General features: G+C 40.1%; 1 pseudogene; it reads right to left on the bottom strand.

The window, feature by feature from the left end:
* On the bottom strand, nucleotides 1-25,307 carry LOC139921309 (polyunsaturated fatty acid lipoxygenase ALOX8-like; annotated as a pseudogene).
* Nucleotides 25,308-27,241: the final 1,934 nt, after the last annotated feature.

Here is a 27,241-nt window from a genome sequence, read left to right on the forward strand (position 1 = left end):
TTAGCGCGCCACGCTGTCCTCCACCTCTGCCGGCTCCAGGTAAACGTACGGCGGCGTCAGGCCGACGTTCCGCGCTCGGATCTCGCAGCTGAGCAGCTTCAGGTCGCCGCGGAAACGAGCCGTCGCTTCGGCCGGAACGCTCTCGGTGAAGAGCCGCTCGGCCGAGCCGCCCAGCGGGACCTGATGGGTCAAAGGTCAAAGGTCAGGAGGGCAGAAGTTATCCAGGGCAACTGCCGATAAATGACACATTCTATTATATTATTTTCATATTCTACTGTATTGCAGTTATGTTGTGTTACAGTGTTACATTATATTATTTAAAATATTTTTTAGTATTTACAGTGTGAATTTAGCTTATTTTAAAAATTATTTGAAACAATTTCTGTTTTGTTTTGTACAATTGAGAATTATAGTTGTTAACATTGCATGTTCTATAAAATAATAAATATATTCTATATGCTCCATTCTAGTGTATTAATTTATATCCTATACATTACACTATAATATATTACATTATTTATATTCAAATAAAATTATTTTAAATTATTTATTACAGTATCTTTTATTAAATTGTTATTGATAAAATATATTACATACTATTACATAATGTTATGTTTTATATACTCCACTATATTAGCCTATATTATCTTATATTGCATTATTTTTACTTAATATGTTTAATTGTTTTACTGAATTAGTTTGTTTTGTGGTTAATCATGTTACTGTATTAATAATTGCACTTTTGAGAATTGTAGGAAATAAAATTGTGTTCTCAAAAATAAAATAACTTTGCATCTTACACACTTTTATATTTTATATCCTCCATTATACGGTATTGAATTCTATACATATATTTTAAATTGTATGTAGAATTAACAGACGAATTATAGTAAAATACATTTACAGTCTATATACTACATGGTATTGTATTACCTTATAGATTATATTATAACATTAGCATATTGAAAGTAGTATTATTTAATTATGTTAAATTTGATTATATGAAATTATGTATTTGGCTATATTTCACTTTATAGTTGAGTAAATTAAGTCCTATTTTACAGAAGAAAACGTTTATATTCTACATGCTCCATGATACTCTATTATCTTATATTCCATACATTACATAATTGACCACCGTGGGTCGTATTGACTCGTTTGTCTGTGTGATGTAACTTGGCAGTAGGTGTCCTCCGTGGATTGGCTGAGACCGTAGGGGCGGGGGGGGAACTCCCTGCCTATTGGTCCCTGATGATCACCCTGACCATAATTCTTCTAAAGGCAACACTAAGAAAATAAATAAACTCTTTTTACCTACATGAGCCTGCTGGCCTTTGGTTTGGGGGCCGGGAGGGAAGGAGACCTATTTTTATGTTGCGCTCCTATTCCCCTAGACCGGAGCGAAGCAATAATAATATTTTAAATTATTTGTAACTATGGTAAATTGTATTACATTCAATTATGTATTATATTTCACTACTGAGAATTGTAAATTAAATAGGATGTTACCAGAACTAAAATAATTGTATATTCTCTATTACCTTACATTCCACACATCACATTTAAAAAATCAACATTTGTTTCATATTACATTACATAATTCTATCCTCTTATAATAACATTTTATGTTTTATATTCATACATAATCGGCAGGTTTCTTGCTCAGCAGGTAGACGGTGGCGAGGCCGTGCACGGCGGCATTCACGTTGGGGAAACTGGCCAATAGGCTGCTCTCGCTGCAACGCCCCTTGGTGGCCGGGGGGGGCAACTGCATGCCGACAGGGGCGTTGGGCATCCAGCCAAAATAATCCAACTGCAGACGAAAAAGGAAAAATATATTTTTTTAAATGTGATTATGAATGTTGTGCGCTTTTATTTTGAAATGCAAACAGGAAGATGCTGTTGTTTTTCCCACGCCGCAGCCGAGGTCATCACAAGGCAAAGTCAGTCAGGCAGTCAGTCAGTCAGGCAGGCAGTCAGTCAGTCAGTCAGGTAACACTTAGTGAGATGATGCTTCGTCAGTTGGCCTCTAGAGGGCGTCTCTGACTGTGAGCTGCAGTGTTTCCATACAGAGGCACAAGATCAGAAGTTGGTCGCTATATAAATGGATCTAAATCGATCTCTGATGCGCCTGATGTGCGCATAACACTCCACAGTCAGGAACAGATCTGCAGTCAGTAACTCTTCTTCTGCCCTGCAGACTTTAACGGTAGGTGACGTCATCTTGTGGTGTTTCAGTAACGTTAGTGGAGTTAGGTCACTGAACGTGTCGCAGTGCTGCAGGCAGAGACCTGAACACGCGGGTCTGAACAGGATCTCTGCTCGTTTCACCTGTGCGTTGTTTACGGCAGCGTGCTGCGCTGTTGCTGTGAAGATCACCATGGTTTCACCAACTGGTTTATGCCACTTCCAGAAGTACTGATGACTCCTCTATTGTGGGATGCATCCGTGAAAGCAATGAGGAGTCTGGCAGAGAGCTTTGTCAAGCAGTGAAAGGAGAGCCATCTGCAGCTCAACCTCAGTACGACAAAGGAGATGGTAGTGGATTTCCAGTTTGCAACAAATTACAAGAATTACATGAACGCACAATCAGCAATATAAAGTAAAGAGGAAGAACTGTCATGAATGATGGCCACTCCTCGCGTGCACAGTAACCGGCTGATGCAGCAAAGTCCGACATAGGGGAGTAATATTCTTTCATGACGCTAGGTGTCGCTGACGGGCTTTCTTACATTACAAGTACCTTGGGTTGCATATCAACAACAAACTGGACTGGTATGACAACATGGAGGCACTGTACAAGGGAAGGCAGAGTAGACTTTTCCTAATGAGGAGGCTCAGGTCTCTCTCTTTCTGCCCAAACCATTAGGGAGCCGAGGCTGGGCACATTCATAGTCGATACAAAATACTGACCTTTGATTACACAATGATTATTATATTATATATATTTTATATGTTTTGGTATATATGTATGTAACAATATGTAGCCCTGTTGAAGTTTGTTTATTGCCCCTTTATTCTAGTTTGATAAAGTTCCAAAGAGTTGTATAGTTTGGTAGTAACATACATCATGACACACATGCCTTGCACATGTAAAAATGTGTACAACCTACCGTGTTCTCGTGTATGCAGCCTTTTATTCGTTAGATGACAGTCACGTACCTTTTTCCTGTAATACTATTGGTGGAGGCGGGACTTACAGAGAGAGTAGGTTAGAGTTTGAGGAGAGGCCGAGAGAGAGAGAGAGAGAGAGAGAGAGAGAGAGAGAGAGAGAGGCCGAGAGAGAGAGAGAGAGAGAGAGAGAGAGAGAGGCTGAGCGAGTAGAGGCTGAGAGTTGAGCTGAGACAAGAGAGTGAGAAGCCGCTAGAGCCAATCAGACGCAGAGTCTAAACTGTCAGTGTTTAATAGTATTTTGTCTAAGTGAGTTGGTAACGTGATATGCTCACAGAGAGCCCGTTTTGTTGCCGCTTATTACTGCGTGAATACTTGTTAGCACCAGCACCGAAGCTAAGTAGCCTCCTAGCTAACACCGGTACCGAAGCTAAGTAGCTAACTAGCTAACACAAGTATCGAAGCTACACAGCTAATTAGCTAACACCGGTACCGAAGCTACACAGCTAACTTGCTAACACCAGCCCCCAGGCGTCAGGTCTCAGCCTTGCTTCCAATTTGACATGGTGGCCAACGGTGGTACTGCAGCCTAAAATTCACCTGCGGCCCAAAAAGCTTTTTTCCCATAGACGAACATTGTAAAAGACAGCCCTCTAAAACTGTTCAGAAGATACCTACAACACCACACAAGACCTTAAAACACTCTTTGAATTATGTATTTTTTAACCATGAAGGCCGATTTTTTTTAAAATCACTCAGAGCCGTATAAAACACTGTTTTTTGTGGGTGACGTCACCTCAGGGTACGAGCAAAGCACGCGCCTCTGAGCTCTGCCTCGGGAACGAGCCTCCTGCTTCCGCTGCTGCTCCGTCTGTCAGCTGTGTTCCTACAGTCCGGCTTCGCTTTTATTAAAATATGAAGTATTTTACATGAGTAGCCCACCGGTATTTAATATGTACAGATAAGAACTGATCACCGAAAACGGAGGTTTGGGATTAGGTGTGTTTTCTTCGCTTGTTCATGTCACGGAGATGTAGACAGCAAGCTAACTATATTAGCCTTGTTTTTAGCCTACATGTATTCCACAGGTCTGTCTGGCGAACCCAGCTAGTCATGCTATTCATCACTTTTGTATTTCGTTGTGAATTAACTTTATGTTATTTTAATTTTTTTAAATAAACGATTTTAAATAACTTTCCCTGTACGCGATTTCTAATTCAGTTTCATGACAGTATTGTATGGTGCTGTGTGGTTAACCTGCCTGCATGGTGAGTCCAGCTGCCAGTCAGAGTTGCACTGTGTTTCTGAACAGAAGTGTGTGGCTGCTGTAGGGAAGTGAACCAGGTCGACTTAGCTTTGACAGACTAATGATAAACTCTGACTGTATGATGACATGTTGTCAAACTACCACAGCAAAGTGCTGTAAAAGCTACAGGGCCAAGGATACAGGGCCAACTCATGATTTTCATTACATGGTTCTTCCAAGTAACTCAAATAAAAATAGCAAGGAAATGAAGCTGCATTTAAATGTCAGAATGTAAAGTCAAATTCATCAAGCATGACATGGGTTTGATCTTATGTACATTAGTCCATTGGTCCTTCAGGCTGTGTCCAGCAGACAGCTGCAGGTAGGACTGTGTGAACATCAGGAAACACAACATGCATACTCATGAAGTTGGTCTACATGTGCGGCTTCAGTCAAGCTTGGGAGAAATGTAAACATTATAAGATTGAATGAGCAGATATGCTTGGGGAAACCTGCCTAGTAATAACAAAAGTGATGACATCTTTATCTTTAATATAAACTTAAGACAACTTCTCACAATGGAATAGTGACGTGGAAATTAGAGTTGCAAGCAAATGACTTCTATCAACTACTGGCTGAATACTTACTAATATGTATTAATATAAATATTAATATAATTATATAATACATTTAATTAATATATAAATATAATTAATTATAATACTAATATAAATATTAATTGTATTCATATAAATATGTATTAATATTATAATATTTTATATAATATTGACTGGTGAGTAATCAAAAGTTGATATCTAAAAAGTTTTAGATTTTAATTTTAGGAGATTCCTTCTCTCTGCTCTGCTCGCCCCTCCCCCACCAAACTGTCCGTTCCACGCTCCCAGCTGCAGCTGCTCGCTCCCGACCTGCTCACTTGATGACGAGAGCGCGACTTCAACAACCTTCATGGTTAAAAAATACATAATTCAAAGAGTGTTTTAAGGTCTTGTGTGGTGTTGTAGGTATCTTCTGAACAGTTTTAGAGGACTGTCTTTTACAATGTTCGTCTATGGGAAAAAAGCTTTTTGGGCCGCAGGTGAATTTTAGGCTGCAGTACCACCATTGGCCACCATGTCAAATTGGAAGCAAGGCTGAGACCTGACGCCTGGGGGCTGACTGGGCTCGCTAGCTCGCTCGTGGGCGCGCTACTCCTGGCGGGAATACGTAAGCAGACACTACTGCTCATGACCCGTGGGCCGCACATCACGGAAGTAAACGAGGAAGAAAACATTTTTTGCCGTATGCGCTGGGTGAGCAGCTTACGTTCAAATGAATGGGCGGCCATTTTTCCGTTCATCCTCCAGTTAATATAGAACCTCCTTGGTTTCACCTGTGCGTTGTTTACGGCAGCGTGCTGCGCTGTTGCTGTGAAGATCACCATGGTAACGAAGTACGCCAGCTCTGACACCGAAATGAAGGATTTTGGGAAACCTGAGAGAGACAATTGGATTTTTTCTTTATTTGCTTCATGTGATTTTACGTGCAAGTTTTGCAAGTATGAAAACATATTAATTTATTTATTTATTTATTCATTTTCAAAAAACTTTTACATTTTTTTTTCTTCATACAATTACAATTTTACTTCATTCCACTTTTATTTTGAAATCATAAAATTAAAGTATTGAAATAAGCAAAAGTACTGCAGTTGAAATACTGTAGTAAGAGTACTGTAGTTAAAGTATAGTAAAAGTTCTGCAGTAAAAGTACTACAGTAAAACTACGGCAGCTGAAGTACTGCAGTTAAAGTACTGTAGTAAAAGTACTGCAGTTAAAGTACTGCCATTAAAGTACTGTAGTTAATGTATTGTAGTTACTGCACTGCAGTACTACGAGTTTAAAGTACTCTGACCTTTCTTTTCACCACCTAGGCGACCAAAGACAACGATCTCGTTGATCCAGCTCTGCAGCTCCGGGTCCCTGATGACATCGTCGTCGCCACGGTAATAGTAGCTGATCACGGTCTCTACATACCTGTGGGCCAATCAGAACGCAGCTCAGAAGTTTTACTTTTTTTTGTAACTTGGCACAATTGTATTTTGGTTCAATTCGTCTTTTGTCATTTTTAATAATGAACACATCATAAACTTTCGTTCCCATTTCTAGGTTTTCTGAAGCTTGTTGTCATGTTCGGTCGAAGCTCCTCCCGACCCATTCAGCAGCTTCTCCTTTTTTTAAAACTAGCTCGTCTCCTCCCTCGCTGTTTGAAAGCGGCGCTCTCCCCCTCCCATCCCTGAAAAACATTCTCGTAATGGAATCAATGAAGCGAGCGAGTAAACTTGTTAAACTAGTAAACTTGTTAAACCAGTAAACTTGTTAAACCAGTAAACTTGCTACCTGCCTCTTCACTCGTCATTGTGGGACATGTGACCTTCAGCAGGAGAAAAACCTGGCAAAGCGAGACTGGTAACCGGCAACATTTCTCCGCAGGAACGTTTATTCTAGCCATTAGCCTTTATGCACGGTTTGTCCAAAGGGGCTTCTGTAGCCCAGCAGTGTTGCTGTGTGTTTACAAATGTGCTGCGGTTTCTGTCGCCCTCTAGTGGTCGGAAAATTGCTTAGTGCAGCTTTAAACTTGGAATTCTGAAAACTCCGAATTTGAACTTTTTTTCTCAGAATTCTGACATTAAACTCAGAACTCAGAATTAAATTTTTCACGTGGCCCTAATCCTCCATACAAAGCCCAGGTTGAAAACAACCAGAATTATCAGGCATCACTGTCTACTGTATGCATATAAAAAAATGTAGGCTGCTAACATTCCCTCTTGGTTTTTATCTTCAGCTGTGTGCTGCGTTTGTGTTTGCCATTCAGTTTGGTCAGACATAGTTTTTTTTTTCACATTAAAAAATCCCTAATTTGCTCTTCTCTTCGCTCCCCATGGCGTGTTTCTTGGAGCACAGGAGAATAGTTTTGGGGGAAAAAATGCACTGGCCTGATGGTCCCACCTCTAACATGGCCATCATCCAATCATAACTCAGGATTTGGGGGTGGCCAATCAGATTTCAGGGGCCACTCCCTTAGACATGCCCCTGCACGAGATAGATCTTGCTCCCAAGTTAAACTAAAAAATAAAACACATCATTTCACCTCCGGAGCGCTGTACACGCTCCTCTGAAAATTTGATAAATTTGAAAGATGCTATATTAATAAGATTTACAACAGGATTTGTCAAAATTTTGTCTATCTATCAAACTGATCAGATGACAAAAGATGTAAATCTTCTGTCTTTCTAATTTTGCTAAGGAACACCATGGCAAATCAGGCAGGAATACCTACAAGGAAAAAAAAAAGGTTTACATGAAATGAGTTCATCATTTAGAGAAAATAGCTCAAGTTTTTGACTTTGTTAAAGGATAAGTTCGGCAATTTTGGACCAATATATAATTTGTCTCTTACATACCTGTAGTACTTGGACACACAGACAATATTGACTCTGGAGTCAGCTGTCTGAGCTCGGTCACTAGCTTCTTGCTGCTAATATGAGTCCAAATGGGCTCCAAATGTCAAAATATCTCCACTACAGTGCAATGCAGTCCGATGCGGCGAAAATAAGTTTGATAATGTAACGTGATTTTTGCATGCGTAAGCCATGTCTTAATTGATATATTTTTGTTTACTATTTTATCGATATACAAACAAAAACACAACAAAAAAAATAACACTACAGCACTACAGACGCTCTTTGCTTTGCTCCTGCTTTGCTCCTGCCTGCTTATCAATTTTTCGGCAATATTTTCCTGTTTTTCCGGCTGCATTGCACAAAAATACGAGTGGGAGTTCCTGTTAACTACTAATTCTACAGGATTAAAGTGATAGAGGTCGTGATCACCTATTTTTAAAACTCTTTCACCATTCGGGAATACACGATGCCTCCTCACACTCTGGACTGCCATAAACTGCTACAGAAGATTGCTCTGCTAGAAACCAGAATTTTTGCACTGGAAAATGACAGAGAACTTCATGACACACTTCCAATGTCTTCAGTCGGTGAGTTAAAACAGCCTAGAACTCAGGCTCAGAGTGCTAATGAAGTGCCAGCATTGAATGATTCCATAACCTTCCCAAAACTTGGTAAACCTGAACCAGTACCAAAGAAACTAACTGAACAGACTGAGTCTACTACCCACTGGTATACGCTGGGTGCAAAGCCCAAAAATAATCACACAAATAGACAGCAGACTAATGCAAATAAGAGACTGCAGTCATCCCCGACACTACGGCTGGAAAATAGATTTGAACCACTATTGAATCTGTGTGAATCAGAAATGGCGACCACTATTGATCATTTGCACAAGGAAGAATGGCGACGGACTAAGGTGCGCACAGATAAAGGGTTAAAGTCAAAGGCTATGACGGACAAGAAGCCTGGCCCCCCAGTGGAGCAGACACCTGTGCCGGACATTCTCATTGTTGGAGACGCCGCTATCAGAAACATAAGCGGTAAGATGATCAAAACATGTTGTTTTCCAAGTGCAATGGTCTGTGACATCAGTGAAAAAATCCCCCAAGTACTGTCTGACCACCCAGAAATGAATCAAATCATTGTACATGTGGGGACAAATGATATTTGCAAAGAGCAGTCGGAACTGCTGAAGCTGGACTTCATTGAACTTTTTAACAGACTTGGCAAACTAGAGATTCAATCCTTTATCAGTGGGCCATTACCAACAGCTGACAGAGGAATCAATAAGTTTAGCAGGCTACTTGGATTGAATACATGGCTGTCCAAAACCTGCAATTTAAAAGGACTGAACTTCATTGATAACTTTAACCTGTTCTGGGGGCATAGAGACCTTTTCAGAGCAGATGGCCGCCATCTAAACGGGTCCGGAGTGAAACTACTAACGGACAATCTCCTCTACTCCCTTCATCACCCATCTGCCCCCCTCCCGGATGCACTCAACTCTGACACACTTCAGTCCCAACTTCAACAGCAACCCATAGATGACCAGTCACTCTCACCGCAGCCCCAGTCCCAGCCTCAGCTTGGAGCTCTCTGTTCCTCCAAGTCACCCTCCCCCTCCCCCTCCCTCTCCCTCTCCCCCGCCTCCCCTCTATTAGGATTCACAGATAAGATGGAAGAACTGGTGAATGCTGGACTTAAACTCACCCCTCGACCGCTTCCCCGCCCCGTCCTAGCCAGCCCTCAGGCTCCACCACCCCCACAGCCCCGCTCTTCAATTCTCCCCCCTCGTCCCCCTCGCCCATGCCCCCCCTCTTCAACTCCCAGACGTCCTCCCCCTCCCTGCCCCCCCTCGACCTTCATCCATCCTGGAGGCGCCAAGCGCACTGTGTCACACCAGCGTTGCTGATATCAACACCGGAGAAGCAAACAACTGATGGCCTTGGGGTCCCTGCTACACTGTAGCTGGTACTCATGAAATTTCCCATATCAAGCTGGGACCCAATACACGTATTGCTGGATCACAACCACCACCAAGAGTTTTTACGTCAGTGCCTGTAACTTTCCCCATTCCTGTTTTGACTAGCAGTAGAATAAGCAAGACGTACCCTCTCCATGCTGCAAACTTATCAAATTTGATAAGTGTGAAACAACTTGATAATTGGATATGTGTCCCTCATCACTCGGGTTCAGGCCCGGTCAAAATTAGCTTTACTAAATGTTAGGTCACTAACAAACAAATCATTTTTAATTAATGATCTTATTGTTAATTTTAAACTTGATTTCATGTTTTTAACGGAAACTTGGTTAGATGAAAATAGCAATGCTACACTTATTGAAGCATGTCCTCCAAATTACAACTTCTATCAGTCAGTCAGACGGGGCAGACGAGGGGGTGGAATAGCCGCAATCTACTCAGATCAGTTTAACTGTACAAAGGTTGACCTAGGAGAGTTTTCGTCTTTTGAATATCTGGCCTTTGTCCTCAAGGCTGAAGCTCCAGTACTTATTTTAACACTCTTATCGGCCACCTAGGCAACTACCATTTTTTCTCCCAGAATTCTCTGAATTGGCATCACTTATTATCACCAGATATGATAGAATAATTTTGAATGGTGATCTAAACATTCACATAAATAATATGTCTGATTCGAAGGCTATGGAATTCATCAACCTACTGGACAGTTTAGAACTCACTCAACATGTCACTGAGGCTACACACCAACATGGTGACACACTCGACCTGGTCGTGATGAAGGGGTTAACGATTGACAATGTATCAGTGTCTAATGTCTCTGTTTCCGACCACTACTGTGTGTTCTTTGATGCTCATTTGATTGTAACCAGGAACATGAAAGAAATTGTTGCTCAAAAGCGGTTCCTAGATGCAACAGCAGAACTTGAGTTCTCAGAGCTTGTAAGAGAACTGGACTCATGTCATCTAAACTGCTCAGTACATGAAATGGTTGATGCTTTCAATAACAATCTGAGTAATACACTGAACAAAGTGGCCCCACTCAAGGTCAAAAAGAGGTTAAGTGGCAAAATATCACCATGGATAAATAACTCTGTCCGTGAGCTCAAGAGAACATGTAGAGCAGCAGAAAGGAAGTGGAGAAAATCTGGACTTGAGGTCCATCATAGCATTTATAAAGAATCCTTAACTGCATATAACAATGCTGTACGTGCTGCAAGAAAAGCCCATTTCTCAAAGATCATTACAGAGAGCGGGAGTGATCCTAGAATACTGTTTTCCACCATTGACCAACTGCTGAATCTTGCCCCTGTCTCTGACATTTTAAGCCAAGCCTCTGATGCAAAATGTGAGGAATTTGCTAACTTTTTTAAAAACAAAATCACAACTATCAGGGCTAGTATCGCTTCAGGTGCTGGTAATTTCAATAACCAACCTTGTAAAAGTCAAACATCCATGAGGGCATTTTCTAGTATTTCTGTTGCAGAACTTAATAAGATGGTAATAGAGAGTAAATCTTCCACCTGCTCTCTTGACCCTGTCCCCACTACATTTTTTAAGAGGGTTTTCAATAGTGTTTCAAACTCTGCTCTGAAAATCATTAATACATCACTTGAGACTGGGGTTTTTCCTGATGCCTTTAAAACCGCTGTTGTGAAACCGCTGTTGAAGAAATCACATTTGGACTGTGGGGTCCTAAGTAACTACAGGCCCATATCAAACCTTCCTTTTTTAAGTAAGGTACTTGAAAAAGTGGTTTCTAACCAAATTAACAACTTTTTAAATGAAAACAACATTCTGGAGAAGTTTCAGTCAGGTTTCAGAGCCAACCACAGCACAGAAACTGCTCTCACCAAAATAGTCAATGATTTGCGACTTAGCACTAATGCCAACAGGGTCTCAGTTCTGGTTCTTTTGGACTTGAGTGCAGCATTTGACACCATCGACCACAATATTCTCATAGATCGTCTCGAGAACAGGGTTGGTCTCTCTGAATGTGTCCTAAACTGGTTCAGAACTTACATTACAGGGAGGAAATTTTTCATCTGTCTTGGAGATCATGTATCAGAGAAACATGATCTAACTTCTGGTGTTGCACAAGGAAGCTGTCTCGGTCCCCTGCTTTTCTCACTGTACATGCTTCCATTAGGTGATATTATCAGAGAACATAATGTCAATTTCCATAGCTATGCTGATGATACACAACTATACATTTCTGTAGAGCCAAATCATGCAGATGCCTTAAGCTCCCTCACTACTTGTCTATTGGCTATCAATGATTGGATGAACACAAATTTCTTAAAACTGAATGAAGATAAGACAGAAATACTTTTGGTCGGCCCCAAAGCCAAAAGAGAAGAACTCTCCACAAGACTTGGGAACCTGAATCCCTCGATCAAGTCAGAAGTAACAAGCCTGGGTGTTATCTTAGATTCTGATCTAAGTTTTAATTCCCATATAAACAAGGTGACCAGAACAGCATTCTTTCATCTTAGAAATATTGCCACGGTGCGGCCCTTCCTAACCCAGAAAGATGCTGAAAAGCTAACTCATGCGTTTGTTACAAGTAGACTGGACTACTGCAACGCCCTTTTTACCGGCCTCCCAAAAAAGTCTATTGAGAGGCTTCAGCTTATCCAAAACTCTGCAGCTAGGCTTTTAACAAAAACAAGGAAGCGAGAGCAGATCACTCCGGTTTTAGCTGCATTGCACTGGCTCCCAGTGTCCTTTAGAATTGATTTTAAAGTTCTTTTACTTGTATACAAAGCTCTCAATGGCTTAGGACCGGCCTACATTACAGAATCCCTGCTGTTCTACATTCCATCAAGAGCCCTCAGGTCTTCTACTGCTGGTTTGTTAGAAGTACAAAACCCCACTCAAAAGAAGATTGGGGATGCAGCCTTTTTTAACTATGCTCCTAAACTGTGGAACACCCTCCCAAAGAATATTAGAGAGGCGGGCTCTGTAAGCATTTTCGAACGACTGCTAAAAACTTATCTTTTCAGCTTAGCTTTTAAGTAGCCTTCATTTTAACTGTTTCTGTTCAGGATCCCAACAGAGCTGACACGGGCAAGTACAAATTTTCATTGGTCTTGTCCGGGTAATGCTTACTTGCACAAGTGAACACTATATGTGGGGGGGACAGAGCTTTACCCTGTATGATTCTCATCCATCTGTGGATGGTGAGGTTTTTGACCAAGAGGAGAATCTATGATTCTCGTCTGCCTTAGGCAGTGAGATCTGACGTAAATATCGGATCAAGAGTAGAATCAGGAAGGACAGGGGGAAAGTAAATTAAAGAAAAACATATGGGTTCACTCACAATGTGCATCTAAAAGTGGGAGTATTTGTTGTGTTCTTCTATCTTTCTATTTTACTTGATTTGATTCTTTTAATGCAATGCATCTTGCTTGTTCTTTTATATGAATTTTATCTTTTTAATCTGTCTTTTATCTGCCTTTTATTGATGTAAAGCACTTTGAGCTGCATGTTGTGTATGAAAGGTGCTATACAAGGTTATTATTGTTATTATTATTACTACAAGGCTCCATGTTGTGACCCCAGATTTTTTGTTTTTGTTTTTGTGTTTTGTTCTCCTCTATGCTTTCCATTCATTACACAATTATTATTGTTATTATAATTATTATTATACATTTTCTGAATTTGTTACCACTCTTTTTGTTTTCTCCCCTTTTAATTATTTGGATATTTTTCTCTTTTTTTCTTTATTTTCTCTAGATTGATTCCCTTAGATTGCGAAAAAGAAAAGGAGTGTTTGTCACTTTAAATGTCGAGCATTTGTCATGTTGGTTACCTGCATACTTTTATTCCTGAGGCCGAAGTGTTCCTAAAATTATTTTCTGACTGCATTATTTGTCTATTAAAAATATCTGCCAAGCCACATGTTGATTTGAACTTCTTCAGGTAGCAATTAGAATGTTGTGACTAAATTATGATTTTCATTGTCCAATCGTATTGACCGGTGGATGATGCTCCACAGCCGCAGGCCGTCGTCACGGTAATAGTAACCAGGGATGGAGTCCATGCCCCGCCCCGTGATGTCATCAGGTAAGCAGAGGTCACGGTAGGTCAGCGAGGCCGACGCCCTCCGCAGGAACTCCAGCGTTCCGGGACCGCCCACCGCTGTGTACTGAATAATTAATGAGATGAATATTCGAAATAAATTAGTGTTAATTAAAAAAACAAAGTAAAAGTAAAAACTAAAAGAATAATTGATAAAAATTCGATATTTAATGAGATGAAATGATCAGAATTAAGTTTAAATGAAAAACTAAAAGGTAAAAATTTGAAATTATAAAATAAATGTCAACAAAAATGAAACTTAGAAAAAAGTAAAAATTAGAGTTATACTAGTTATGGAAGTTACTAAAAAATATATAGATGATATATCAGTTAACACTTTGGAACATATGCAAATTTTCAACATTTTCAACGATAATAACAAAAACAAAAGTATTTTTCTAAGATTTAAATATTTAGATGAAGCCATACTTTGGTCAACATATAAAATAAAAAGTATAATATTAGCAAACATTAAACAAAATCAAACTAAAAAGTAAAATATTTTTTTTTAAATAAATGATACAATAAAAATTACAAATTAAAGTTTGAGATGTAAATATGCAAGTTATTAAAAATTGCATAAATTATATATACGTTCAAATCAACAAAAGATGATTAAAATTAGGTTAGCATAAATGAAAGTTTTATTAAAGTAAAACGTTAGTCATAGCAGGTCATAGAGGAAAACTAAAAAGAAAAGTAGGCCTATTACAAATTTCTTAAATAACAAAAAATGTAAATATTAATATTTTTTAAAATATATGTATTCATTATGCCATTAATTATTAATGAGGGATGGGCGGAGCCTCATCTTGGCAAGCGTCCCGCTGTCAGACATCAGCAGGTTTTGAGACAAAGTGTCGATTTCCAGAGTGAAGCGGAAATGCGGAATCAGCAGCTGGAATACACAGAAAATACTATGAAAAGTACTGTGATTACACCAAAAGTACACCAACAAATATACAAACAATACTCCAAAAATCAGCTATGAATGAATTACACACACAACACTATCAAGAGTACTAGAATTAAATAAAAAACACTGCAAATAGTACTAGATTTAGATTTTTAAAAATATACTATTAATGCTAGAATTACACACAAAAAATGCACAACATGTACACAAAAAATACACAAAAACCCCCAAAAATACACCCATTGGCTCAACTGGTGCTATTAAGGCTAATCGCAGTGGCACAGATTCAAACCCGTTCTCCATGCTGCATGTCATCCCGTCTGTCTGCCCTGTCTCTCTACTGTAACTGTCCAATAAAGCAGAAATAATATAAAAAAAATAAATACAGCAAAATACACCAAAACCCACTCTCAGTAACATGAGTGTTACCTTGTACAGCGGGTGCACCATGGGAAAGTTCCTGAGCGTTGCCATGGCGAACAGCTCTGACATCACATGCGTGCGCAGGAAGTGAGCGTGCAGCTCATGCTCGGAGAAGTCTGCGGCACGCACAAAGGTTTTGGCCATCAGCCAATCAAATTCCAGATCCTGAGGCACAAAGACGGGGTTTCCTTCACCAGGAGTCTGCTGCAGCTAGGAGAGGAGACAAAGACGAAGGAAAGAAAGAAAGCAAGGAAGCATGTAAGTGAGAGGGTGGTGCTTCAGCTAGGAGAGGAGGCAAGAAAAGGATGGAATGAAGGAAAGAAGGAAGGAAGAAAGGGAAGAGGGAATGGAAGAAGCAAGAAAAGACAGAAGCAAAGAAGTGACATAGGAGGGGAGGAAGGAAAGAAAAGGGTAAAAAAGAAGGAAGAAGGGAAGAGCGAATGGAAGAAGGAAGAAAAGACAGAAGGAAGGAAGGAAGCAAGGAAATAAAGAAGGAAAAACCAGATGGGAAGAAGGAAGGAAGGAAAGGAAGGCAGGAAAGGAGGAAGGGAAGGGAAGGAAAGCTGTAAAGAATTGAGGAAAGGATGGCGATGGGAATTGAGGAAAGGAAGCAAGGAAAGGAAGCAAGTAAAGGAAAAGTCAGAGGTCACCTGGATGGCGATGGGAAGCGAGGAAAGGAAACTAGGAAAGGAAAGGTCAGAGGTCACCTGGATGGCGATGGGCAGCAGCAGGTTGTCGTTGTTCAGATGAAGCAGGACGAGTGGCGCTGTGATGTAATTCTGCTTCCTGTTGACTGTATTTGGCGTGAGGCCGTCCAACCGCCAATAATCCACCAGGAAGACGTTTCCCCACTGAATTATGCAAATGAGCTAATTAGTGGAATCATTCTTTTTATGTTAACAAGGTTTGAGGAATGTAATGTCATTTGAAATACAAAAAAATTAAGATTGCTTTCTAGATGAACAGCAACTGATTTGAAATATTACATGTTTAAATTGTGTGTTTAAAAAAAAATGAATTTTTCATAATCAAATATGGAATTTTCTTGCACCTGATTTGTAGTTTAAATATAAAACAATTTAACATCATTTCACTTGGTTTTATTAGTTTAATTGATATTGTTACATTTTAAATGTTGCATGTTGAAATTTGATGCAAACAATACAATTGAAATTAAAAAAATGTTTAAAAAATAATGGTTTTATTTAATAAGAATTTAAATTCAGATTTTTACCTTGGCTTGATTGTAATATGTTACAATATTTATTTTAATTGTAAATTTAAATAATTTAAATATTTATATTTACATATATATTTTAATTGTTTAATTTTATTTTATTTTTATTATTTAAGTCTAACATAGCTTCATTTAATTTCATTAATTTGAAAAGGAAATTTTTTTTAATGATGTAATTTGACAAATCGCGTCATGTTTGAAATACAAAAAAGTTATTTGAGTCAAGTCAATCTGATTTGAAATTACTCCTTTAAAAATATAATTGGAGAAAATATACAGTATATATTTTTAATTAATAGAAGAAAGATTATTATTATTATTTGAACAGTTTTGTTATAAAACTAATGAACATACATATATATATATATTTCACTTGTATTATAAAATAGAATTGAAATAAAAAAGCTAAAATGAAAGTTTTTTAATTAGTAAAGATTTAAATTGTTTCATTTTATTAATTTAAATTGTTTTATCTAATCTAATCTAATTTTCGAAATATTTTTTATTTTTATTTTTATTATAATTTCACTTCATTTCATTTTTAGTATTGTTTGTTACTCCTGTTATTTCCTCCTAAATTCACTTCAATGACCTCCATTTCCTGTTGCAGGCTGGCTCCGCCCCCCAGCGACGCCCGCACTGTCTCCTCGGTAATGGCCAGGTTGGGCGGGACTTCTGTGCAGCGGCGAATCAGAGTCGGGTTGGCGCCGTTCAGGAACTGCTGGCCGAAAAAACAGTCTTCCTTCCAGAGTCTCTCCACCAATCCTGAGAGAGGAGGAAGTGAGAATTATTGAAAATCTGCCACAAAATTTTGAACATTTTTTTTTAGATAAAAAGTAAGAAAAAAAACCCCAATAGACCCTTTTCACATTTCCGGGTTCTACGCAGCGGAAGTCATCACAGATGGGAAGCACCGCAGCAGTAGCAGCGTTTATCAATGAGAATAGATTAGAGAGTGTATAGAGTGTTTTCGTCTTTACTGCAATATCTACCAGATTTTTCAACCAAAGACTTTGTTCTATTGGTGGACCAGTTTTATATCACAGAGAGGACGAAGCTTGACAAAGATACAAGCTCTTTTTTGAGAATTACATCCATACAAAGGTAAACGATCTCTTGTCTAGTTAGCTAACGTTTGTTAATAACGTTACCGAGATACGCAGGTCGAAGGTAATGTAGCTAGTAAAGTATTCTTCATTCTCTTTCAGTCATATATGTTAGCGTTATGTCATTTAACTTTAATAACATTTCTGTGCGACTAACGTTAATACTGTTATGTACGGTGTCCAGTGTTGTAAACGGCCAGTTGCAGAGCTCGGTGCTACAGATCAATGAGGAAGAAAGAGGAGCCAATCCAAAGAATTATTCGCTCCTAATGAACCTTGAGCTTATGTGGTTTTCTTCCTTATCGATCTGTAGCACCGAGCTCTGACTGCAACCTGGCTGTTTACAACACTGTACCACAGTATTAACACGCAAACATGTTATTAAAGTTAAATGACATAACGCTAACATATATGACTGAAAGAGAATGAAGAATACTTTACTAGCTACATTACCTTCGAACGTTAGGTAACTAGACAAGAGATCGTTTACCTTGGTATGGATGTAGGCTAATTCTCAAAAAAGAGCTTGTATCTTTGTCAAGTTTCGTCCTCTCTGTGATATAAAACTGGTCCACCAATAGAACAAAGTCTTTGGTTGAAAAATCTGGTAGATATCGCAATAAAGATGAAAAAACTCGGGGTGTGTCTATTATTCTCATTGATAAACGCCGCTACTGCTGCGTTTTTCTGACAGGAAAAATACAAAATAAAGCTTTATTATTATGGCAGCTTATTTTCTAATAAATCTGTTTATTATTAAAGAAATGTAATGTTTTACATTACATTTAATTGAATTCAACTTGGACGACGTTACTAGTACTTAATTTTTTTGTTTAAAATGTTCTTTTTTTCCTTTTTATATTTCATGTGTTTTTTCATATTAACAACAAGCACAGATCCTGTACAGAACCACGGTGCATGTGTTCACTTCTCTGCACTGAAGCACTGCGACACGGTTAAATTACCTAATTCCACTAACGTTACTTAAATACCACAAGATGACATCACCTACCATTAAAGTCTGCAGGGCAGCGAAGACGAGTTACTGTCTGTAGTTTCACTTTTGTTTTCACACCGGGAGACTCTGTGGATTGAGTTCAATGCTGCTGGTCTGCTGTCTGTACATCTCCAACTTGCAGACATGAGGTGATGCGCACATCAGACGCATTAGAGATCGATTTAGATCCATTTATATACACTGACCAACTTTTGATTTTGTGCCTCTGTATGGGAAACACTGTATCTCAGTCAAAAACGCCCTCTAGAGGCCATCTGATGAAACGCATCATCTCACTAAGCATTACCTGACTGACTGACTGCCTGACTGCCTGACCTGAATTTGCCTTGTGATGCCCTCGGCTGCGCCGTGAGAATAAAGTTTCCTTACTGCAGGTCTGGCTCCTCCTGGACTGGAAAACCTGCCGGATTTGCTGGAAACTGGACCAGTGGTGCTCTGCAAACAGGAGGCCGTCCAGACCCAGTTCAACTAGTCTGAAGCACAGGAGAAAAAACAGTTCAACCAGCGATTAAAAACATCAGAATAGAGTGAAAAATGACAAAAACAACTAAAAATGACCACAAAATGACATAAAAAGAGGGCAAAATGACCAAACAAGTACAAAATTACAAAGTGTCCAGAAACCAACATAGAATGACAACAATAAACAACTGAAAAAATGACAGAAAACAACAATAAAATGACAGAAGAGCCAAAAATGTCAACCAACAAAAAAATGCCAATAAACAACCAAATAATTATAGAATACATTGATAAACTATCAAGTTCTATTGTGTTCTACTATGTGTCTATTTGGTTCTATTGTGTTTCTACAGAGTTCTACTATGTTTTTATTGAGTTGTACTGTGTTTTTACTGAGTTCTACGATGTTTTTATTGGGTTCTATTGTGTATCTACTGAGGTCTACGATGTTTTTATTGAGTTGTACTGTGTTTTTACTGAGTTCTACGATGTTTTTATTGGGTTCTATTGTGTATCTACTGAGGTCTACGATGTTTTTATTGAGTTGTACTGTGTTTTTACTGAGTTCTACGATGTTTTTATTGGGTTCTATTGTGTATCTACTGAGTTCTACAATGTTTTTATTGAGTTGTACTGTGTTTTTACTGAGTTCTACGATGTTTTTATTGAGTTGTACTGTGTTTTTACTGAGTTCTACGATGTTTCCATTGGGTTCGATTGTGTTTCTACTGTGTTCTATATTTCTATTGGGTTCTATTGTGTATCTACTGAGTTCTACTATGTTTACTATATCTACTATATTTAATATAATGTGTTATAATATAATGCAATTTTATGTAATGTAATGTAATATAATATAATGTAATGTATTCAATATAATGTATGAATGAATAATTTTTTTTTCTGTAACTTACGCCTCGCTGACGGTCAGGATCATGTCGGTTGCCTTGGCGACAGAGAAGCAAACCTCGGCAGGAAGTGATGTCACATCATCGGCCTTCATCGACTCCGGGAGACCGTCGTCATAGCAACTCCACCTAAAAAAGATGTTTTATGATATTCATGACTTTTAATTTGAAAGAGAAATAAAATTTAATATTCATAACTTTTATTTTTAAAGGGAATAATAAAATTAAAAAAAACATGTCAATACAAAAAATGACATTAAAAAAATTTACATTTTAAAAAGAGAAAAAACGAAAAAAATAAGATTTAAAAATTCAAAGAAAAATTGAAAATTCCACAAAAGAGTAGAAAAAATAGTAAGAAAAAAGAGAAAATGAAAGAAAAGCACTAAGATAAAAAAAATATTAAGAAAAAATACATATATATATATATATATTTTAATAAAAAGAATAAGAGACTAATTGTATAGTAGTATATAATAACAGTATATAATAGTACAATAATATTTAATAGTAATAAAAAATTATTAACATTAATTAATTGAAAAGACAAAATATAGAAACTTATTGATATAATACCAAAAATAATAAAAACATGAATTCTTCATTTTTGTTTTTTGTAAATTACCTGTATGTTTGGCGGCGGCAGGTCAGCTCGTTTATCCTTTGCTCCAATTTGATTGAACGTCGTTGAACACAAATTTAGCTTCAAACAAGAAAAAAAACATGAAATAAATGACTGGAGAGAGGTGAGATATTTGCTGTAGGAAAAGAGAGATAGAGAGAGAGAGACTCTTTTTTGAATTTAATTGTGTGGGCGCAAAAGGTCAAAGGAGGGACAGGTTGCAGGCAGCAGCCCGGAAGAGAGAGTGACCTCCTGGTTCTCCTAGGCACACACCTGGCAGTGGATGGAGCTGAGGAGGACATACCTGCAGTCCTTACAAATCTCAATATTGATGATGGTCCCTTTACAGTCAGGGAGTTCGCCAGAGTGAAATCCGCTCTGAAGCAGGGAAAAAGTGCCGGGCCGGACGGCATTCCCCCAGAGGTCTTTAAGAATTGCGATCTCGACGACATCATCCTGGAGATTTGCAACCTTGCTCTGATGAAAAACAACATGCCTGATATGTGGTCTCTCTCCAACATCATCCCAGTGCCTAAATCTGGAGATCTCTCGAAACCAGACAACTACCGCGGCATCAGTCTGGCATGTATCATTGTAAAGATGTACAACCGCATGATACTAAACCGGATACGGTGCGCCATCGACCCCCACTTGAGAGAGAACCAAAATGGCTTTCGAGAGGAAAGAACCACCGTTGCCCAGATCTTGGCCTTAAGGAGGATCATCGAGAAGGTGAAAAAGAACAACCTGACAGCGGTGCTGTGTTTTATCGATTTCAAAAAGGCATTTGACTCGATACACAGAGGCGTGATGATGAAGCTACTCAAGGCTTACAGTGTCCCTCCCAACCTACTCCGGGCCATAGGGGCCATGTACACGGGTACAAGAGCCAAGGTGGTAACCCCAGACGGCAACAGCGAGGAGTTTGACATCCTGGTGGGGGTGTTGCAAGGGGACACCCTTGCCCCCTTCCTCTTCATTATAGTCCTGGACTATGCACTTAGGCAAGCCATCAGTGGACGGGAGCAGGAACTCGGCCTCACTATTACACCTAGGAGGTCTAGATGACTCCCTGCTGTAGTCCTAACGGACCTAGACTATGCGGATGACATCAGTCTGCTATCTGACCGTTTGGAGCAGGCACAGGAGCTCTTGACCAGAGTGGAGACAGAGTGTGCCAAGGTTGGACTCAGGCTAAATGCCAAGAAAACCGAGGTTATCACCTACAACATCCTCCTGGACCATCCACCTCTAAAGACAACAGGAGGCACTGCTCTAAAAGAAGTCAATGACTTCAAATACTTGGGCTCATGGGTCAACTCGTCAGAGCAAGACCTTAAAGTGAGGAAGGCGCTCGCATGGAAGGCTCTGAACGGCGTGGCCAGTGTGTGGAACTCCAACCTCCCCCGACATATCAAGCTCAGCTTCTTCTCTGCGACTGTAGAGTCCGTTCTCCTGTATGGCTGTGAATGCTGGACCCTGAAGCCCACCCTGCAGAAGTCCCTGGATGGGTGCTACACCAGAATGCTGCGTGCAGTACTAAACATCGACCAGAACGAGCACGTTACCAACAAACATCTGTATGGGGGGTTACCAAGGTTGAGTGAGAAGATAGCATCCAGGAGAATGAGGCTAGCCGGTTACTGCCAGGGGTTAAAGTGGGATTTGGCAGGTGGGGGAACCCTGTTTCCGGGTGGGGGGGTAAGATACATAATTGGTGGGGGATCAGAAAAAAATAGTAATTTAAAACAAATTTCCTGCATTTCTACACCACCTAACCTCTTGGATAAAGTCAAGAAACAGCAACCCTGTATAATGTTAACCAAAAATGTAAAATTATGTTATATTGCTAGATTTCAGCATTGAGGTGCTTACATTCATGATTTTGCATAGGCATACTAACCTAAAAACCTATTATTGGGAATCTTGAGAAAGTTTCAGAGCGACAGACACAGAGCGTCCCGTAACCATAGCAACTCACTCTCACTCCTGCCTGCGTGCGCACGGCGCGAGAGGAGAGGGAGAGACGCAGAAGAGCCGCGGACTGAGATTACTCTGAACACCATGCATGGGAATAAATTACAATATAATAGATTAGTGTATATTTCTCTCTATTCAGATGGTCTGAATAACTCTCTGCTGCACGGTGCTGCTCTCTGTCTCGTCTCGTGCGCTGTCAGCGTCTCTTTATCAGTTATGAATTTGTTTTTCATTGCGTGAGAAAATGGACTTGTGGCGTGAGAGCGTGTGAAAAATGTCAATTGCGTGAGTCTCACGGTCAATGCGTGAGAGTTGGCAGCCCTGTGAACTCTCTTGACATTATTATGTATGAAACTGCCAATCAGATTTATTTACTTATTAATTGAAGGTGCTGGAACGCTGTTCCGGATCGTTCCGGCCCACTTTAACCCCTGGGTACAGAGCCAGCAGAGCGGGAGGGTCGTCACAGAATGAAGAGAGTAGCTTTGGTTTCTGGGGCGAGCTGAATCAAAAAAGTTGGTAACACTTTATATTACAGACCGCTAATTACGGTGTAACTAGTTTGTTATTATGGAGTACTAATAAAATAACAATGCTGTAGTTACAGGGTAACGACACAAAAAGTCTGGAAATTAAGGGGTAACAATTTTGTAATTATGACAGACTTATAAGCAGGGTCCAAAATTAACTTTTTGGCTTACCTGCCAAGGTGGCTGGTAGATGAAAAAATTTACCGGCCAGACAGATTTTTTACCAGCCAAAAATAATAAATTGCTTTTTACTATTGCAATTTGCTATTATTACTATTTAGCATGTCATCTTGGTCTCATATGCGATTCTCAATCAATATTATAGTAGTGTGCAGTAATAATAGTAGTAACATTAACTGTATGCAGAAATATTAAGTGGTATTCGCCTTTAAGTGCAAGAAGGATCATTTATTAAGGAGTTTGAGAATATAACAATTATCACATTATTCCATTAATTATCGCATTATTATAACAATCTCGTGAACCAAGATGTTCTCCAATTTCATAGTTGTAGTGCCAACAACGAAGGAATTGCCTATGCGCTTTTCCTTTGCGTTAACCCCCTCCTTAAACTCCAGCCATGTTCCTGGAGCAGCTGAATCATTGTATCTTCACCTTGGCCTACTTCAGCGTGGGGAGGACTTCACATTGTGCCTGAGACTATTGGGCATGATGGCTTCAGCTCTGCTCGTAGTGAGACTCGGCAGGCTGTACATGAGAGATTTCCAGCATTGGGTGACCTCTCTCAGGCTAGACCCGGTGCGTCACAGCCGTTGCAGAGTGATGGTTTCAGCGGCGTACATGCATGCATTATGCCGCTGAAATTAATGGTCTTCTCTGACGACGGGGTACGTTCCTGTTCAGAAAACTGGTTACTACTGATACCAGCTTAACAAGCTTGGGGGGGTATACGAAGGCAGGATAGTGAACAGGGTCTGGCACAGTCGTCTCCAGCATGACCATACAAACTGCCACTACAGTTGCCTATATCAACCATCAGGGAGGTCTGCGCTCCCGGTAGTCACACATGCTGGCATGTAGACTGATATTGTGGAGCAATGCGCATCTCCTCTCCTTGAGGGCAACGCACATTCCCAGGACTCAGAAACAGAGAGCAGATCTGCTGTCCAGAGGAAATCCTCTCTACGGGGAGTAGAAACTGCACTCAGCTGTGGTAAACCAGATTTGGGCGTGGTTTGGCAGGGCGACAGTGGATCTGTTTGCCTCCAGAGAGAACGCAGTGTCCACCGTTTTTCTGTCTGCATGACAGTGCAGACCAGGACGCGACCAGGACGCACCCGGAACGGCTCGTCTTATGGGCCTGGCCCGTGAGTGGGGGGCTTCCTCAGAGTGTTATAAATACCATTCAGAACGCTAGGGCATACTCCACTAGGTCTTTGTATGATTGTAAGTGAAGGGTGTTTGAGGAATGGTGTGCCAGTGTACAGTGGGTGTGATTTTATCCTTCCTTCAGGATTTAATTGAAAAGCGGAGAGCATTCTCTGCTATTAAAGTGTACTTGGCCACCATTGCTGCATGCCATGTTGGTTTTGGGGGTAAGACTGTGGGTCAGCACTCCCTTGTCTGCCGGTTCATGAGAGGGGCATGGAGGCTGCTTCCGGTCTCTAGGCTGGTTTCCCCTTTGTGGGATTTGGCTGTTGTATTGGAGGCTTTGGTAAGTCATCCATTTCAGCCTATTGAGCAGACTGACATGAAGCCATTGTCATTTAAGATTAGACTTTATTGTTAGCTTTTGCATTGGCAAAATGTGTGTGTGATATTCATGTGTTGTCGGTGCATCCTGCATGTATGCAGTTTGCCCCTGGGAATTTGCGGGTGACCTTACAGCCTAACCCTGCTTTTGTCCCTAAGGTAATCAACTCATGCTCGCCTGTGGAATTAACCTAACCTAACCCTAACTTCCCCTGTTTGGCTCTCCGGAGCAGCAACGGCTACACTTGTTGTGTCCAGTGCGCACTTTGCGTGTATACTTGGACAGAACTGGTGGTTTCAGGAAAGGGGACCAGTTGTTTGTGTCTTGCGCCCTGCAAGGGTAAGCCCATCACAAAGCAGAGGCTTTCCCATTGGATAGTGGGGGCTATTGCACTGGCCTATTCGAGCATGGGTCTTCAGGTCCCGGCTGGTTTACGCGCACATTCTACCAGAGGTTTGGCTACCTCCGGGGCTCTGTTTAGAGGGGTCTCCATTCAGGATATCCTCGCCTCTCATGTTTGCAAGGTTTTATAAGTTGGATGTCACTGCCCCGAGTATTGCTCATGCTGTTCTGAGCATTGGGTCTAAAGCGGAGCAGTTGGTTGATCCAACACCCGAGTATTGGTGGTCAGTCTTCGAGATAAGCAATATGGGAGTTACCATATATCCCATAGTGACACATTGAAACAAATGCTATGAAAGAGAACTTTAGGTTACTTGCGTAACTCCGGTTCTCCAAGTAGCATGAATGCGATGTCTCACCAGACCGCCCTTCTTGCTGCTCTGGTGAAGCGAGAAGAGGAGTGCTGCCAGCCACTCAGGACTGGCTGAGTGGAATAAATGCTTCTGAAGATACGCAAGGGAGCGTATCCCATACCGAGACATCTTACTCATGCTACTCAGAGAACCAATTAAATTAAGTAGTTAGCTAACTATGCAGCTAACGTTAGCTACGATTGTTGTAACCATGTTAAGGCATTCCTCCTCCCCTACCCCCCTTTGTTTCTTGTTACCTCCGCCAAGGAGGTTATGTTTTCGGTGCCGTTTGTTTGTTTGTCTGTCTGTCTGTTAGCAGGATTACGACAAAACTACTGGCCCGATTTTCATGAAACTTTGTGGAAGGGTGTACCATGGGCCAAGGAAGAACCCATTAAATTTTGGAGCGGATCCGGATCCGACTCACGAACAAGCAATAATAGCACAAACCTTGGCGGAGGTCTGCGCTCTCCGAGTGCCCTTCTAGTTGTTTATGATATACATGTGGCATAGAATATTTTACTTGACACCAGAACAGCGTAGAGCTAAAAATGTTATGTATTAGCTTGCTAGCTCACATGGAATCCAATTTAGCTGGTAAGCTCACAGTGATACAGGACCATAAAACATTTGTTCATGAAAATCACATTATTGTTCTGTAACAGTCAAAAAGCCACAGATCAGTGCCCCCCCAACTGGTGTTAACTGGACATATAAAGGGCGGAGCGGCTGGTGGCCAGCCACTTAGGCACCTTAAAGGTCCCATATCATGGAAAACAGGATTTCCCTTGCCTCTTTGATTATAAAGGAGTTGGATGGTCTATCTAAACATGGTGAAAGTATCAAAACTAAATCCACACAATCCATATTAGAAAAGCGAGCCTCTAAACGAGCCGTTTGGACTTCCGTAACTTTGTGGCGTCACAAAGGTTCGCTCATTATCATTTTTGTAAGAAATAATAGACTAACAAAGTGTTTTTTTCAAAGCGGTTGAGCGGTCGTCATCATTTATTACCGGAGAGTTTTCCCTACCTGTAGCCGCCGGGCCGCGGCGTCTCACGTTTCACTCTTGAAACGCTTAGCCAATCGGAACAGAGGGTCGTTAATATTAATTAATCAATAGCCTATTTAGGCCTATAATTTTATAACATGTTGTTAATATGTAACTACTTAAATTGATTTTGCATGAAGAATGAAGTATTCTAAGTAGAAACCTCTTCGGTATATACGCCTTCAGATGTAGATTTTTCAGATGTAGATTTTGATTGCACAGAAGAAGAAATTCAACTATGAAAAAAACATGAATGCCGAAATGTTTGTGGAAACATTCCTAGGCACGCATGTTTCATGAATGAGGCCCTGCTCCTGCCAGAATATGAACATGTCGTAAATAATATTAAAGATAATTAGTCCCATGTCATCCATAGTATTGAGAGACTCTTCATATTTTGGTGACTATATATTTTGAATTCTATATTTTAAAATACTGTAGAACCTCAGAGATATATGCATTTCAGGACCAGGGGCGTTTCATAACACTGAAAGTAATGTAATTTTGAAAGCAATGTCAAAATCGAAAATCTAAAGAAATGCAATCTGTTATTGATTAAAATTGTTACTTACATAACTGTCACCTTATTTTTTAGTTGACTACTCTCTTTTTCTAGCAAGCAACAATCAAAACAGCAGCAGGA

The sequence above is a fragment of the Centroberyx gerrardi genome, chromosome 2 (genome assembly GCF_048128805.1).
Source record: "Centroberyx gerrardi isolate f3 chromosome 2, fCenGer3.hap1.cur.20231027, whole genome shotgun sequence".
Classification (NCBI taxonomy): domain Eukaryota; kingdom Metazoa; phylum Chordata; class Actinopteri; order Beryciformes; family Berycidae; genus Centroberyx; species Centroberyx gerrardi.